This window comes from Silurus meridionalis, chromosome 20, assembly GCF_014805685.1.
Source record: "Silurus meridionalis isolate SWU-2019-XX chromosome 20, ASM1480568v1, whole genome shotgun sequence".
Lineage (NCBI taxonomy): Eukaryota > Metazoa > Chordata > Actinopteri > Siluriformes > Siluridae > Silurus > Silurus meridionalis.
The window spans coordinates 3,296,554-3,312,798 of NC_060903.1; the positions used below are offsets into that span (position 1 = coordinate 3,296,554).

The following is a 16,245-nucleotide window of genomic DNA, read 5'->3' on the forward strand; positions in this document are numbered from 1 at the left end:
ACAGAGTTTGATATATTTAAGTGTATTAAAATGAACTGCTGTATTTTTTGTATTTTAAAAATACAAAAAAATTTATTTACAAGTGTGCATGAAATTTCTTTGCAAACCTTCCATCAATTTGCCTATTTCCTATTCACTTCACAATTACACCAAATCAGTTGATCAAGTAAACAATGTTTGATAGCAACAGCTTTTCTTCGAGTCACACAATAAATCTGACATATGCAACCAGTTAACAAATCAAATATTCACGTACATATCACTGTGATCTCCCAGATGAAGGTTAGTTTGAAAATAACCAACAGTTTAATGTTTAACAGTTTGCAAATCACTCAATTGTATCCTAATTTAGTTACTCTGTGTTTGGTAGCAAAGAGCTACTTTACATCAGTAACACCGACTCAATGACAAACGAGTCATAAGAAGACGATTGATGGCATCTGCATTCATAGCAACTAATGAATCTAACTAATGAATCATTTTAATGTTAATTATAAATATAATAATATATTATGTATCAGCAGTCATTCATGCAATGGTGTGCAAAATCATGATCCTACTATACAGTTACTTCAATTAGGGTACAATATTCTGCAATTAAATATTTATTTTTCAATCTTTGGACACCTATTTGAAAGCTGGCAGCCTGCACATTTCTTACCTTCACCACCTTCTTCCATATGGATCTATTTTCTGTTCTGATCTCGACAAGTCTGTGCAAAATACTAAATAGGCACCAATCATCATGTAGACTTACAGTAGACTTCTTACAAAGTATTTCACAGTATTTTAAAAGTACAAAAAATACAAAACACTCAAATATCTTGATCCAAAATATCAAGCTATTTTCATCCACCCTATCAATTACAAATTACAAAATCATATTTTATATTTAAACTACATATACAAATATACATGTATCATAAATACTGCCCATCCTGCCCAAATGATGCAGTGATAGTGAAATAATCAGCAAAGGTGATGTGGTGCAGTGCAATGTCATTTTAGGTGGTAGCTCAGTGGATTAGATGCTGGACTTCTGATTGGAAGGTCATGGGTTTAAATCCCAGCACCAACAAGCTGCCACTGCTGGGCCCTTAAGCAAGACCCTCAACCTTCAATTGCACAGCTGCATAACTGAGATAGCTGTAAGTCACTCTGGATGGTGTAAGTCTAAATCCAGATCTACTAATATTAAAATCATTATTGATTATATATTAAATATTATTGTATTATTATTATTATATTGGTGGATTACCAGATTGGTGCTAAGTTACTGATCAAAAGGTCAGGGGTTTAAACCCTGTTATCGCCAAGCTGCCACTCTTAGGCCCTTGAGCAGAAACACTTATCCCTCTGTGCTCCATGGGCTCTGAATTTGACCCTGTGCTCTGACCCCAGGTTCCGAACAAGCCATGATATACAAAGGAAAATATTTTGCTGTGCTGTAATGTATATGTGACAAGTACAGGGTATTCTATAATCGAGAACTTAACCACGTAATCCTATAAAGCTTGAATGCTCAATTATTAAAAGCAGGATATATGCATGCAAACATTAATGCATAGAAGCAATAAGGGCAGTGGTGGGTGTCCAGGCACGGATGACGGAGCGCCGGTATCCTCGGGCGCGGCTGCCAAGCTGCCAGTCGGTGCCGTCACACCTTGCTGCTTTTAAAGATTGCCCTGCAGAGACACGTGAGAGAGCAAAGCGCAGCCCGGGAGACTTTTATGAGGTGGGAACCGTGCCAAGAAATGCCCACCAGGGAGGGTTGGGATGCAGAGAGGGCAGAGACAGCAGCCCTGCACCCCCTCACACACAGACACACACACACACACACACACAATTACATAGAAAGGCATATTCACAGGGTCGTACACCGATTCCAACCAACCCGATCAGTCTGGTGTAACAGCCCCGGCGTGATATATGTGCATACGTGAAGGCCTCGTTTCCCCTCACTCAAGCTCACGCCCGCGATGCCGAGCCACATAAACGGGAGACAATGGAAGCGGGAATGTAAATGAGGCCGTTCTAACGCGGCCGGCGTTCATCAAGCGAGCCTGGAAAGACGACGATGGCCCTGATGAATATGCATGCGGATTTGTTAATTAAGTTAATTATTCCACAGAAAATTCATTCGCCTTCCCAAGGACATTGCAGCAGTGATTTTAAGATGTTTCTATCATTAGTCATGCACAATGCAGCCTCACATCACATATGTCCACCTAGTCCTTTTTTTTTTTTGACGGGAAGGGAAATTGAGGTGTTTGAGTTTTATTCAGAGAAATGACAAAAAATGCTTCGTCTGTGTTGAAAAAATACTTTTTGTGTATTTTTTTTCTACCAAATGCAGCTGATAAAAACGTTTTGCCTCATCATTTCGTATTTTCCGCTTTATTGTATTTTAATTACATTTTTAACATTTCTGTTGTGTTACTTTCAAATACAGACTGAAGCTACATAGCAAATGTAGATATTTCATCTACATTTAAATCTGTCTCATAATTCAAATTCAATCTTTATTTTTTTTATACAAATAACCATGTGCCATGCAGCAAAATGCTGATTCTGATGGTCTATGGCCTTAAAAAAAAAAAAAAAAAATCTAAATTTCAAAATAAAAGAATACGAATGACACAAATATTAAATAATAAAAATAAAATGGAAATCAATTAATAAAAACCTTTTTAAGATTTAAGAAAGTGTCAATTAATAATGTGTTAATTATTATTATCATCATCAATATAAAAAAATACAAATAAATAATAATTAAAAACAATAATACATATGCCATAAACAGTTATACACTAATAAATAAAAGTTTGTGGACACCTTTATTTGCTCTTCTAATAACCTCCACTCTTCTAAGAAGATGTTCCACTAGGTTTTGTGGACATTTGTGGGGATTTATTCAGCCATAAAGGTGTTTATAAAGTCAGGTATTGATGTAGGTGAGTTGAGGAGGCCTGGGGTGCAGTCAGTGTTCATATTCATCCCAAAGGTATTCAACAGGGTTGAGGACAGAATGCTATAGCAGGAGATCTTCCACACACTTCCAAACCATGTAAAGCATATCTTCATGGAGTCTGCTTTGGGTACAGGGGTATCATCATGCTGGAACAGCATGTTTAGTAGTGTTTGGGTGTGTAATGTTTGGGTTTAGTAGTTCAAGTGAAGGGAACATTCCAAACCTTTCTTCTTCTTAATTCCAATTTCTTAAGTGAATGTAATGAAATTTAAAGCCCAAAAAAGGACAAGGTATTTTTTTTTTGTGTCAAACAGTAAATTGCAGCTATCTACAGTGTCACATATGGTGTATGTTTGGTGCAGGAGTCATAGCTAATTTGCCTAGAAGTGAGAAAAATATATTTTTAATGTTGCCTTTTCCATATCAATTACATCTAAAGCAAATAAAATCCAGTTCTTGCTTTTTGTCACTTTTCTGAACATAAGGCTACTGAGTAACTTAAGAAAACTTAAGAAACTTAAGCAAGAAAATCACTAAACTAGAGGGAAAAATATAACCAGCCAATGTTGCATCCAGTGTTGTTGCTGTTTCCCTTTAATCATTCATCCTAACACATGATCTGCAATACGATGCAAGAAGATACAAGGAATTATAGACTGACAGACAGACAAATAAACAGACTGAGCGACAGAGTGAGGGCCTACAGCCGTAATGAAGACGGAATTAAAACCGCAATCCTTTGACGAGCAGATGTGTATCTGACTCAATTAAATCTACACCTGGCATTTTATAATTCCTTTAATAAAATCTACAGCGATCTAAACCAGCTTCTAGACACTTCTACAAATATCCGTGGTGCACTTTCCAAGTCGATGCAAATGAAACTATTTCTTTTTCTTTCTGGTTTTATTTTTAAAAAATGATACAAAAATAAATAAAAAAAACCTATAAATATGTTGCAAATGTAAAGGAAAAAAAAGCTTCTGCTTCTTCTGGAGACTTGGTGTTTTTTTGTATCGCTGCCAACGTTTCGGTTCGAATCTGCTCCTGCGTTGTAGCTTGTGCGACGAAGTGTTAATTATTCTGCTATCGAAGACTGGAAGGACTGGAGGAACAGCTGGTATATTTATTATACGTTACGCCGTGGTTTCATACCTCACTTTTATACCGTCCTTGTCGTAAAATAGCACCGTTTTTTTTTTATAATCGAATTAAAAAAAGAAAGGAAAAAAAAACAGAGTTTCTTAAAACTCCGAGGCAAGTTTTAGAATGGAGAGTAAAATGTCTGCCTGAAGAAGCTGCACTAATGATTATTTATTCATATTATTATGCAGGAAATAATTGTAAAGAAATGTAGGACAATATGCTGTATCTTGTGTCTGGCAATTTTTTTTTTTTAGAACTTCGTATTTCCAGTTTCTGTGAACACTGTGGTCTCAGATTCCTGCCTTATGAGGTGCTCAGAGATGCTTTTCTGCTCAGCACAGATGTAAAGAGTGGTTGTAGTTACTATAGCTTTCATAACCGCTCGAGCTTCTGACCTCTCCCAGGCATTTCTCCACACAGAACACCCACTTTTAATTCATTCATTATTTTATCATTATTTATTTATTTGTTTAATCATTTGTACACAATATATGCACATATGTTTTGTATAAATCGGCCATTTCAAAGTTACTAAAACAGATACTCAGCATAGTATCAACTAAATAAATAAACCAAGGCTTAGATCACATTTTGGAGGTACCAACATTCTGATATGAAGATTAACTGCAGCTCTTGGTGTGTATCAGTACGACTGTACGTTTAGTGCTACTGCGTGTGATTCGCCGATTTGTGAACTAGAACAGGAGTGGAAGCTGTACACAAACCATGTATTTGAGGTAAAAGGAGGTTCGGTAAAACACGACTCCAGTAAAGGTAAAAGTGCTTTCTTTAAACTTTCACTTGTGTAAAAGTACAAAACCATTTTTTCTTCAAATTGACTTAAGTATCCAAAGTACTATGATTTATCATGGCTATAATGTTCCTATGATTATTTTTGACCAAAGACTCTATGCATAAGCAACTCAGTTTATGTGAAAAACTCAAATGTTGCTCTCAGCACACCGATTTATTAATAGAACGATATTAATATCTTTTAAAATGATCACGAGCCCAAAACCTTTTTTTTTTTAACTACTTCAAGAATCACACAAATGAGGCCACGGGTGTTGTGGCGAGTTCGAGTGAGGAGTTTCTTCCATCCTTTATTCCTCTCTAAATGTTCTGCATGCTGTTGGACCCACGCTGAACTGTATGTTTGTGTTAAGCAGATACCAATAAGTGGCAATAAAAACAAGTTTAAAACTGAGCGCAAGCTTCCTGATTGGTGGCTTGCTGCATTTTTTGACTCATTTTAATTCACTCAAATTAAAAGGAACGACTGATTTCGCAAAATGTAGTTGACTAAAAATTTGACTTTGAAATGTAGTGAAATTATAATAAAAGTCTTCCCAAATGGAAATACTTCAGTAAAGTACAAAAATGAGAAAAAGTACAGTCACAAATTACATTTACTTCCTCACTGTCCAGCACTGAACTCGATGCAGGGCCTGAGATTAGGATTCAATTCACTTATTCATCACTAGAACAAAATAGCCGTAGTCTGCGTTTGTCTCGTGTCGCAGTGAATCCTGAGAAAGCTCCTGGTACATTGTAATATCTTCACGTCAGGAAATAAGCAAGTGTTCCTGCTTGCAAAGTCATTAGGTTTCATACAACAAAGCAACTTGGCACCATGCCTGCTATTAAAATGATATGAAATGCACCAGGTGCCTGAACGTTTATTTTCAGGCAGAAGGTCAGGCTTTGGCATTACCCTGCCTGATTTTTAATGCAATAATAAAATGGTACAGGCCGTAATCAGGAACGAAGAGCCGTGTTACAAGGGGACGTGTGTGTGTGTGTATACGAGAACCCATCTCAACTGATGATGCAGTTAATGTGAACTTCCTACAACTATGATGTAAAGAACTCATTAGATTATTATATTCTCTATTTCTTTGATCATGAGCTGTCGATTCATTTTTCATCTCTTGTTTTTGTGTTTAATGTATCAGATCTAATTCGTATTTTTTTCTATAGTTATTTGTAAAGAATATTAGAATAATTTGAAATGAATTTTTCTGAATTTTTCTTTTTGTATTATTTAGTTTGTTAAAGAGAGCAAGAGAGAGAGAGAGAGAGAGAGAGAGAGAGAGAGAGAGAGAGAGAGAGAGAGAGAGAGAGAGAGAGAGAGAGAGAGAGAGAGAGAGAGAGAGAGAGAGAGAGAGAGAGAGAGAGAGAGAGAGAGAGAGAGAGAGAGAGAGAGAGAGAGAGAGAGAAAGAGGCAAATGGAATATACTACAATACTTCGCTGGTGGTCCTCAAGCATTCAACAACAATCCATACAATCCAGTTTAGAGTCCTTATTGTACTTAGTGTCCTTGGTTTACTTGCTCATAAGCGTCTGCAATTTTTTCACTACCAGAGCCTTTATATTTATTTGCTGTACATAAATTTAAATATACACATTATATGCTTTATATATATTTGCTACTATTTGCACTTCTGGTAGATGCTGATCCACATTTCATTGCTGTATATCTGTACTATGCAGATCTATCTATCTATCTATCTATCTATCTATCTATCTATCTATCTATCTATCTATCTATCTATCTATCAACCAACTTTTAATAAAACATATATTTCTATTGATTCTGTTTTTGGCTCTATCCTGATCACTCTCACTATAAATCACAATATTCCAACGTGACAAACATGAAGATTATAATAATATAATTATTATTATTATTTATTTATTTTAACAGCAAGGAAAAAACTGAGCAGAGGCTAATTTCACATGTGATTACTGAAGACTCGCTTAAAAAAGAGAAAGCAGAAAGTAAATAAAGACAGAAGTGAAAGAATGGAGGACAGCGTGTTACGGAGGCCAGAGGAGGCCGATGAGATGCAGTCGAGTAGAAAACAACAGCTGTTTCGCTCCTGGCTACAAACCTGAGGAACACGTTTTGCCAGGGAAGGTACGGAGACAGAGAAGGAGGATGTCTTTCAACAAAGTAGGAAACAGATGTGCTGTGTTGGTTTATCCACTCTCCACCCTCCTACACTGTTCCTGAACTATTTATAGAATGCGTTCAGGCTCAAGGTAAGTTGTGGCACCTTGGGAGCGCACATAAAACGTGGAGTAGCCTAGATACCAAACGAAAGTGGTGACCCTATACAGTACGATCATCATGATCATCTTTAAAAAGCAGACAGGTAAAAGTTTTTTTTTGCTCTGGAAGTACAACAAAAAGTTTTATTTATACAAAAAATATTAATGATGTTTAACGCTGAACTATGATACACCCATTGGGACTTTTGCCCATTGCAAATGAATGGTAAAAGGAAAGAAAGAATAACAAGCAAACAAAAATTTACAAATCATATTCTTCTATAAATAAGATTCATGATCAATGCTTATGATTCAATGAAACACTATTTACACTCTTGCCATCTCTTTATACTGGTAACTAAAAACAGACTTTGTTCATCATATTTTATTAAATGCTGATATTGCTCAAACAGTTAAATCAAAACCTGTTCACATTTAACTAATACATTACTGAATAAGTAAAAAAACTAAAAAAAAAAAAAACAGATTCACAAATACATATTCAGATGAACTCTGAATAAAGCTTCTTGGGGAAACCTTCAAGAAATAACAATCATTTCTAGAAGGAGGTCCCTTATAGAACATCCTAATGTAGTTTTACTGACCCTGAACAAGATTCAGTAGCTTCTGATGATAAATTTTTAAATGTGAGTCCTCAATAGGAATAAAGACTCCAATGAGTAAGAATGAAGAAAATGTAAACCAGGATGGCCGAGTGGTTAAGGTGTTAGACTTACGGTTAGATCTAGTAGACAAATATCCTTTTGGGTTTAAACCCCATACCTGGTAACAGCCATTGTTGATTTCTGCCATCCTGGAGAACTTCCTAATGTAATATACTGACCCTGACCGGGATTCAGTCATTTACTGCCAAAAAAAGAATTGAACAAACTGCACATTTTAGAGTGGTCTGTTATTGTGGCCAGCCTAAGGCACACCTGTGCAATAATCATGCTGTCTAACCAACATCTTGATATGCCATGCCTGTGAGGTGGATGAATTATCTCTGCAAAGTAGAAGTGCTTACTAACACAGAGTTAGGAAGATTTGTGAACAATATTTGAGAGAAATAGACCTTTTGTGTACAAAGAAAAAGTCTTACATCTTTAAGATCAGCTCATGAAAAATGGGGCAAAAACAAAAGTGTTGCGTTTATAATTTTGTTCAGTATAGTTTTACTGACCCTGACTAGGATTCTTATCTGAATTCTGATGGTAAATGTTTAAAGGTCTGAAAAAAGAGTCCTTTGAGTAAGACTGAACCACATGTTAACCAGGATGGCCGAGTGGTTAAGGCGTTGGACTTAAGATCCAATGGATGAATGTCCACGTGGGTTCGAGTCCCACTCCTGGTAACAACTTTAGTTAAATGGAATTATACAAATTACCATGAGGATTTCAGAAAGCTTGATAAAGTAGTTCTACTGAACAAGACTCTGCAATTTCTGGTTTATTATTATTCCTGATTCTGTTTAAAAACTCCTATTGAAACATTCAGTAAGTACACAGAAACCTATAAGGTGGAGAGCTACTGTAAAGCACCGTCTCTGTAATCACCATGGCCCTGATTCTTTAATTGGAGAACTCATTGTTCAGAAATACTAAAAAAATTAACAAATGCCCTTTGTGATAAAAATGTAAGTACATAAAAAATGTTTTATCAAATGCTGATATTGCTCAAGCAGTTAAATCAAAACCTGTTCACATTTACCCAAATACATTACTGAATATAAGTTACAAAAAAAAAAAAAAGATCCAATAAACAAATGTCCTTGTGGGTTTAAACCCCATACCTGTTAACAGCTTTTGTTGATTTCTGACTTCTTGTGGAGAACTTTCTACGGTAATGTACTGACCCTGACCAGGATTCAGTAATTTACGGGCAAATAAACAGTCTAAGGCATACCTTTGCAATAATCATGCTGCCTAATCAGCATCTTGATCTAGTGTAAACCAGGATGACCGAGTGGTTAAGGCGTTGGATTTAAGCTCCAATGGACAGAATTCCTCGTTGGTTCAAACCCCACTCCTGGTAGTAGTTTTAGTTGAACTCACACTTTGTTAAAATGCACCAATTGGCAACTTTCTGGAATTACACACACATGTCAAGCAGCTGAAATTCATTCCTTGAAGGAGCTTCTCGTGCTAATGTAGTGCAACTGACCCTGACCAGTGTTTAGTAATTTACAGGGAAATGACCAGCCTAAGGCATACCTGTGCAATAATCATGCTGCCTAATCAGAACCTCGAGGGAATGTAAACCAGGATGGCCGAGTGGTTAAGGCGTTGGACTTAAGATCCAATGGGCAGAAGTCCTCGTGGGTTCGAACCCCACTCCTGGTAGTAGCTTTAGTTGAACTCTCACTTTGATAAAATGCACCGATTGGTCACAAGTCCTCATTCGATACAGAAAGGTCTATGAAAATATTCAGTAAATCTAGAGAATCCATTAAGGTGAAACACTACTTTCAAGTAAAATCTGTGGAATCACTATGATCCTTTAACTCTCATAAACAAACGCTATTCGTGACAAAAAATGGAAACCCTTAGGAATTATATGGAAACCAGCTGTTCATGTTGACAATCTTTCCTTTAAGGAGAAATTCTAATGTACTTTTACTTACCAAGATTCAGTAGTTTCTGATGATAAATGTTTAAACATGAGTCCTCAGTTTAAGTCCTGTGTGGCAGGTAAACCAGGATGGCCGAGGGGTTAAGGGGTTGGATTTAAGATCCAATGGACAGAATTCCTCGTGAGTTTGAACCCCACTCCTGGTAGTAGCTTTAGTTGAACTCTCACTTTGTTAAAATGCACCAATTGGCAACTTGCAGGAATTATACACACATGTCAAGCAGCTGAAATTCTTGTAATGAATTTCTAATGTAGTGCAACTGACCCTGACCAGGATTCAGTAATTTACAGGCAATAAATGCTTGACCACATGTCCTCAGTCTGTGCAGAAATGTCTATGTAAGATTTGTGAACAATATTTGAGAGAAATAGACATTTTGTGTATAGAGAAGTCTTACATCTTTAAGATCAGCTCATGAAAAAAGGGGCAAAAACATAAGTGTTGCTTTTTTAACTTTGTTCAGTATAGTTTTACTGACCCTGACTAGGATTCTTATCTGAATTCTGATGGTAAATGTTTAAAGGTCTGAAAAAAGAGTCCTTTGAGTAAGACTGAACCACATGTTAACCAGGATGGCCGAGTGGTTAAGGCGTTGGACTTAAGATCCAATGGATGAATGTCCACGTGGGTTCGAGTCCCACTCCTGGTAACAGCTTTAGTTAAATGGAATTATACAAATTACCATGAGGATTTCAGAAAGCTTGATAAAGTAGTTCTACTGAACAAGACTCTGCAATTTCTGGTTTATTATTATTCCTGATTCTGTTTAAAAACTCCTATTGAAACATTCAGTAAGTACACAGAAACCTATAAGGTGGAGAGCTACTGTAAAGCACCGTCTCTGTAATCACCATGGCCCTGATTCTTTAATTGGAGAACTCATTGTTCAGAAATACTAAAAAAATTAACAAATGCCCTTTGTGATAAAAATGTAAGTACATAAAAAATGTTTTATCAAATGCTGATATTGCTCAAGCAGTTAAATCAAAACCTGTTCACATTTACCCAAATACATTACTGAATATAAGTTACAAAAAAAAAAAAGATCCAATAAACAAATGTCCTTGTGGGTTTAAACCCCATACCTGTTAACAGCTTTTGTTGATTTCTGACTTCTTGTGGAGAACTTTCTACGGTAATGTACTGACCCTGACCAGGATTCAGTAATTTACGGGCAAATAAACAGTCTAAGGCATACCTTTGCAATAATCATGCTGCCTAATCAGCATCTTGATCTAGTGTAAACCAGGATGACCGAGTGGTTAAGGCGTTGGATTTAAGCTCCAATGGACAGAATTCCTCGTTGGTTCAAACCCCACTCCTGGTAGTAGTTTTAGTTGAACTCACACTTTGTTAAAATGCACCAATTGGCAACTTTCTGGAATTACACACACATGTCAAGCAGCTGAAATTCATTCCTTGAAGGAGCTTCTCGTGCTAATGTAGTGCAACTGACCCTGACCAGTGTTTAGTAATTTACAGGGAAATGACCAGCCTAAGGCATACCTGTGCAATAATCATGCTGCCTAATCAGAACCTCGAGGAATGTAAACCAGGATGGCCGAGTGGTTAAGGCGTTGGACTTAAGATCCAATGGGCAGAAGTCCTCGTGGGTTCGAACCCCACTCCTGGTAGTAGCTTTAGTTGAACTCTCACTTTGATAAAATGCACGATTGGTCACAAGTCCTCATTCGATACAGAAAGGTCTATGAAAATATTCAGTAAATCTAGAGAATCCATTAAGGTGAAACACTACTTTCAAGTAAAATCTGTGGAATCACTATGATCCTTTAACTCTCATAAACAAACGCTATTCGTGACAAAAAATGGAAACCCTTAGGAATTATATGGAAACCAGCTGTTCATGTTGACAATCTTTCCTTTAAGGAGAAATTCCTAATGTACTTTTACTTACCAAGATTCAGTAGTTTCTGATGATAAATGTTTAAACATGAGTCCTCAGTTTAAGTCCTGTGTGGCAGGTAAACCAGGATGGCCGAGGGGTTAAGGGGTTGGATTTAAGATCCAATGGACAGAATTCCTCGTGAGTTTGAACCCCACTCCTGGTAGTAGCTTTAGTTGAACTCTCACTTTGTTAAAATGCACCAATTGGCAACTTGCAGGAATTATACACACATGTCAAGCAGCTGAAATTCTTGTAATGAATTTCTAATGTAGTGCAACTGACCCTGACCAGGATTCAGTAATTTACAGGCAATAAATGCTTGACCACATGTCCTCAGTCTGTGCAGAAATGTCTATGTAAGATTTGTGAACAATATTTGAGAGAAATAGACATTTTGTGTATAGAGAAGTCTTACATCTTTAAGATCAGCTCATGAAAAAAGGGGCAAAAACATAAGTGTTGCTTTTTTAACTTTGTTCAGTATAGTTTTACTGACCCTGACTAGGATTCTTATCTGAATTCTGATGGTAAATGTTTAAAGGTCTGAAAAAAGAGTCCTTTGAGTAAGACTGAACCACATGTAAACCAGGATGGCCGAGTGGTTAAGGCGTTGTACTTAAGATCCAATGGATGAATGTCCACGTGGGTTCGAACCCCTCTCCTGGTAACAGCTTTAGTTAAATGGAATTATACAATTTACCATGAGGATTTCAGAAAGCTTGATAAAGTAGTTCTACTGACCAAGACTCTGCAATTTCTGGCAATAAAATGCTTAAACAAAATCCTGATTCTCTTTAAAGACTCCTATTGAAACATTCAGTAAGTACACAGAAACCTATAAGGTGGAGAGCTACTGTAAAGCACCGTCTCTGTAATCACCATGGCCCTGATTCTTTAATTGGAAGCCTCATTGTTCAGAAATTCTCCAAAAAAATTTAATAAATGCCCTTTGTGATAAAAATGGAATTACATAAAAAATGTTTTATTAAATGTGATATTGCTCAAGCAGTTCAATCAAAACCTGTTCACATTTAACAAATACATTACTGAATATAAGTAAAAAGCAAACAAAAAAACCCCCAAAAAACAGATTCAGAATCACAGTGGCCCTGATTTTTTAATTGAAAGACTCATTGATCAAGATTCCAATAGACAATTTCTCAACTGGATTCTGATGAGAAATGTTTAAAGGTCTAAAGAAAGACTGTTTTGATTAAGTCTGCACTACATGTAAACCAGGATGGCCGAGTGGTTAAGGCGTTGGACTTAAGATCCAATGGACAGAAGTCCTCGTGGGTTCGAACCCCACTCCTGGTAGTAGCTTTAGTTGAACTCTCACTTTGTAAAAATGCACCAATTGGCAACTTTCATGAATTACACACACATGTCAAGCAGCTGAAATTCATTCCTTGAAGGAGCTTCTCTTGCTAATGTAGTGCAACTGACCCTGACCAGGATTAAGTAATTAGTTGCAATAAATGCTTGACCACAAGTCCTCATTCTGTACAGAAATGTCTATGTAAGCCAGAATTGCCAAGTGGTTAAGGTGTTGGACTTGCAGTTAGATCCAGTAAAGAAATGTCCTTGTGGGTTTGAGCCCATACCTGGTAACAGCCATTGTTGGTTTCTGACATACTGGAGAACTTCCTAAGGTAATGAACTGACCTTGACCAGAATTCAGTCATTTACGGGCAAAATATACTTGAACAAACTGCACATTTAATTGTGGCCTGTTATTGTGGCCAGCCTAAGGCACACCTGTGCAATAATCATGCTGTCTAACCAACATCTTATTATGCCACGTGAGGTGGATGAATTATCTCTGCAAAGGAGAAGTGCTTACTAACACAGAGTTAAAAAAATTTGTGAACAATATTTGAGAGAAATAGACCTGTTGTGTATAGAGAAAAAGTCTTACATCTTTAAGATCAGCTCATGAAAAATGGGGCAAAACTAAAGTGTTGCATTTATAATTTTGTTCAGTATAATTTTACTGACCCTGACTAGGATTCTTATCTGGATTCTGATGAGAAATGTTTAAAAGTCTGAAGAAAGACTCCTATGAGTAAGACTGAGCCACATGTAAACCAGGATGGCCGAGTGGTTAAGGTGTTGGACTTAAGATCCAATGGACAAATGTCCTCGTGGGTTCGAACCCCACTCCTGGTAGTAGTTTTAGTTGAACTCTCACTTGGTTACAATGCACCTATTGGCAACTTTTAGAAATTACACACAAACGTCAAGCAGCTGAAATCCATTACTTGAAGGAGGTTCTCTTGGTTAAGTGGTGGATTGAGTAATTACTGGCAATAAGTGCTTGACCACAAGTCCTCAACTGGTACAGAAACATCTATGGAGATATTCAGTAAATCTATGGAATCCATTAAGGTGTAACACTACTTTTAGTTAAAACCTGTGGAATCCCTGATCCTTTAATTGGATCCTTAAACAGTTTAAAGAAAGGATCCTATGTAGAATGTTGGCTCACAGGTGAACCAGGATGGCCGAGTGGTTAAGGCGTTGGACTTAAGATCCAATGGACAAATGTCCTTCGTGGGTTCAATCCCACTCCTGGTAGTAGTTTTATTTGAACTCTCACTTTGTTATAATGCACCTATTGGCAACTTGCAGGAATTACACACAAATTTCAAGCAGCTAAAATCCATTTCTTGAAGGACTTTCTCTTGGTTAAGTGGTGAATTGAGTAATTACTGGCAATAAATGCTTGACCACAAGTCCTCAACTGGTACAGAAACATCTATGGAGATAATTATTAAATCTATGGAATCCATTAAGTTGTAGCACTACTTTTAGGTAAAACCTGTGGAATCCCTGATCCTTTAATTGGAGCCTTAAACAGTTTAAAGAAAGGATCCTATGTAAAAAGTTGGCCCACAGGTGAACCAGGATGGCTGAGTGGTTAAGGTGTTGGAATTAAGCTCCAATGGACAAATGTCCTCGTGGGTTCAATCCCCGCTCCTGGTAGTAGTTTTAGTTGAAATCTTGGGTAAGATTCTAATAGACAATTTCTCAACTCGATTCTGATGAGAAATGTTTAAAGGTCTGAAGAAAGACAGTTATGATTAAGTCTGCACTCCATGTAAACCAGCATGGCCGAGTGGTTAAGGCGTTGGACTTAAGATCCAATGGACTGAAGTCCTCGTGGGTTCGAACCGCGCTCCTGGTAGTAGCTTTAGTTGAACTCTCACTTTGTTAAAATGCACCAATTGGCAACTTTCATGAATTACACACATGTGTCAAGCAGCTGAAATTCATTCCTTGAAGGAGCTTCTCTTGCTAATGTAGTGCAACTGACCCTGACCAGGATTAAGTAATTAGTTGCAATAAATGCTTGACCACAAGTCCTCATTCTGTACAGAAATGTCTATGTAAGCCAGAATTGCCAAGTGGTTAAGGTGTTGGACTTGCAGTTAGATCCAGTAAAGAAATGTCCTTGTGGGTTTGAGCCCATACCTGGTAACAGCCATTGTTGGTTTCTGACATACTGGAGAACTTCCTAAGGTAATGAACTGACCTTGACCAGAATTCAGTCATTTACGGGCAAAATATACTTGAACAAACTGCACATTTAATTGTGGCCTGTTATTGTGGCCAGCCTAAGGCACACCTGTGCAATAATCATGCTGTCTAACCAACATCTTATTATGCCACGTGAGGTGGATGAATTATCTCTGCAAAGGAGAAGTGCTTACTAACACAGAGTTAAAAAGATTTGTGAACAATATTTGAGAGAAATAGACCTTATGTGTATAGAGAAAAAGTCTTACATCTTTAAGATCAGCTCATGAAAAATGGGGCAAAAACAAAAGTGTTGCATTTATAATTTTGTTCAGTATAATTTTACTGACCCTGACTAGGATTCTTATCTGGATTCTGATGAGAAATGTTTAAAAGTCTGAAGAAAGACTCCTATGAGTAAGACTGAGCCACATGTAAACCAGGATGGCCGAGTGGTTAAGGTGTTGGACTTAAGATCCAATGGACAAATGTCCTCGTGGGTTCGAACCCCACTCCTGGTTGTAGTTTTAGTTGAACTCTCACTTGGTTACAATGCACCTATTGGCAACTTTTAGAAATTACACACAAACGTCAAGCAGCTGAAATCCATTACTTGAAGGAGGTTCTCTTGGTTAAGTGGTGGATTGAGTAATTACTGGCAATAAGTGCTTGACCACAAGTCCTCAACTGGTACAGAAACATCTATGGAGATATTCAGTAAATCTATGGAATCCATTAAGGTGTAACACTACTTTTAGTTAAAACCTGTGGAATCCCTGATCCTTTAATTGGATCCTTAAACAGTTTAAAGAAAGGATCCTATGTAGAATGTTTGCCCACAGGTGAACCAGGATGGCCGAGTGGTTAAGGCGTTGGACTTAAGATCCAATGGACAAAAGTCCTCGTGGGTTCGAACCCCACTCCTGGTAGTAGTTTTATTTGAACTCTCACTTTGTTATAATGCACCTATTGGCAACTTGCAGGAATTACACACAAATTTCAAGCAGCTAAAATCC

At 37.2% G+C, this 16,245-nt stretch overlaps 12 non-coding genes across 12 annotated transcripts; all 12 read left to right on the forward strand.

Moving 5' to 3' along the window:
* Window positions 1-8,443: 8,443 nt before the first annotated feature.
* Window positions 8,444-8,526, forward strand: trnal-uaa. Its single transcript has one exon. It is a non-coding gene; the product is annotated as a tRNA-Leu (tRNA).
* A 905-nt stretch (window positions 8,527-9,431) lies between these two features.
* trnal-uaa lies at window positions 9,432-9,514 on the forward strand. Its single transcript has one exon. It is a non-coding gene; the product is annotated as a tRNA-Leu (tRNA).
* Window positions 9,515-10,370: 856 nt separating this feature from the next.
* On the forward strand, window positions 10,371-10,453 carry trnal-uaa. The gene has a single exon. It is a non-coding gene; the product is annotated as a tRNA-Leu (tRNA).
* A 902-nt stretch (window positions 10,454-11,355) lies between these two features.
* trnal-uaa lies at window positions 11,356-11,438 on the forward strand. Its single transcript has one exon. It is a non-coding gene; the product is annotated as a tRNA-Leu (tRNA).
* An 856-nt stretch (window positions 11,439-12,294) lies between these two features.
* Window positions 12,295-12,377, forward strand: trnal-uaa. The gene has a single exon. It is a non-coding gene; the product is annotated as a tRNA-Leu (tRNA).
* Window positions 12,378-12,944: 567 nt separating this feature from the next.
* On the forward strand, window positions 12,945-13,027 carry trnal-uaa. Its single transcript has one exon. It is a non-coding gene; the product is annotated as a tRNA-Leu (tRNA).
* A 769-nt stretch (window positions 13,028-13,796) lies between these two features.
* Window positions 13,797-13,879, forward strand: trnal-uaa. The gene has a single exon. It is a non-coding gene; the product is annotated as a tRNA-Leu (tRNA).
* A 325-nt stretch (window positions 13,880-14,204) lies between these two features.
* On the forward strand, window positions 14,205-14,287 carry trnal-uaa. The gene has a single exon. It is a non-coding gene; the product is annotated as a tRNA-Leu (tRNA).
* Window positions 14,288-14,612: 325 nt separating this feature from the next.
* On the forward strand, window positions 14,613-14,695 carry trnal-uaa. Its single transcript has one exon. It is a non-coding gene; the product is annotated as a tRNA-Leu (tRNA).
* Window positions 14,696-14,814: 119 nt separating this feature from the next.
* On the forward strand, window positions 14,815-14,897 carry trnal-uaa. The gene has a single exon. It is a non-coding gene; the product is annotated as a tRNA-Leu (tRNA).
* A 770-nt stretch (window positions 14,898-15,667) lies between these two features.
* On the forward strand, window positions 15,668-15,750 carry trnal-uaa. The gene has a single exon. It is a non-coding gene; the product is annotated as a tRNA-Leu (tRNA).
* Window positions 15,751-16,075: 325 nt separating this feature from the next.
* Window positions 16,076-16,158, forward strand: trnal-uaa. Its single transcript has one exon. It is a non-coding gene; the product is annotated as a tRNA-Leu (tRNA).
* Window positions 16,159-16,245: the final 87 nt, after the last annotated feature.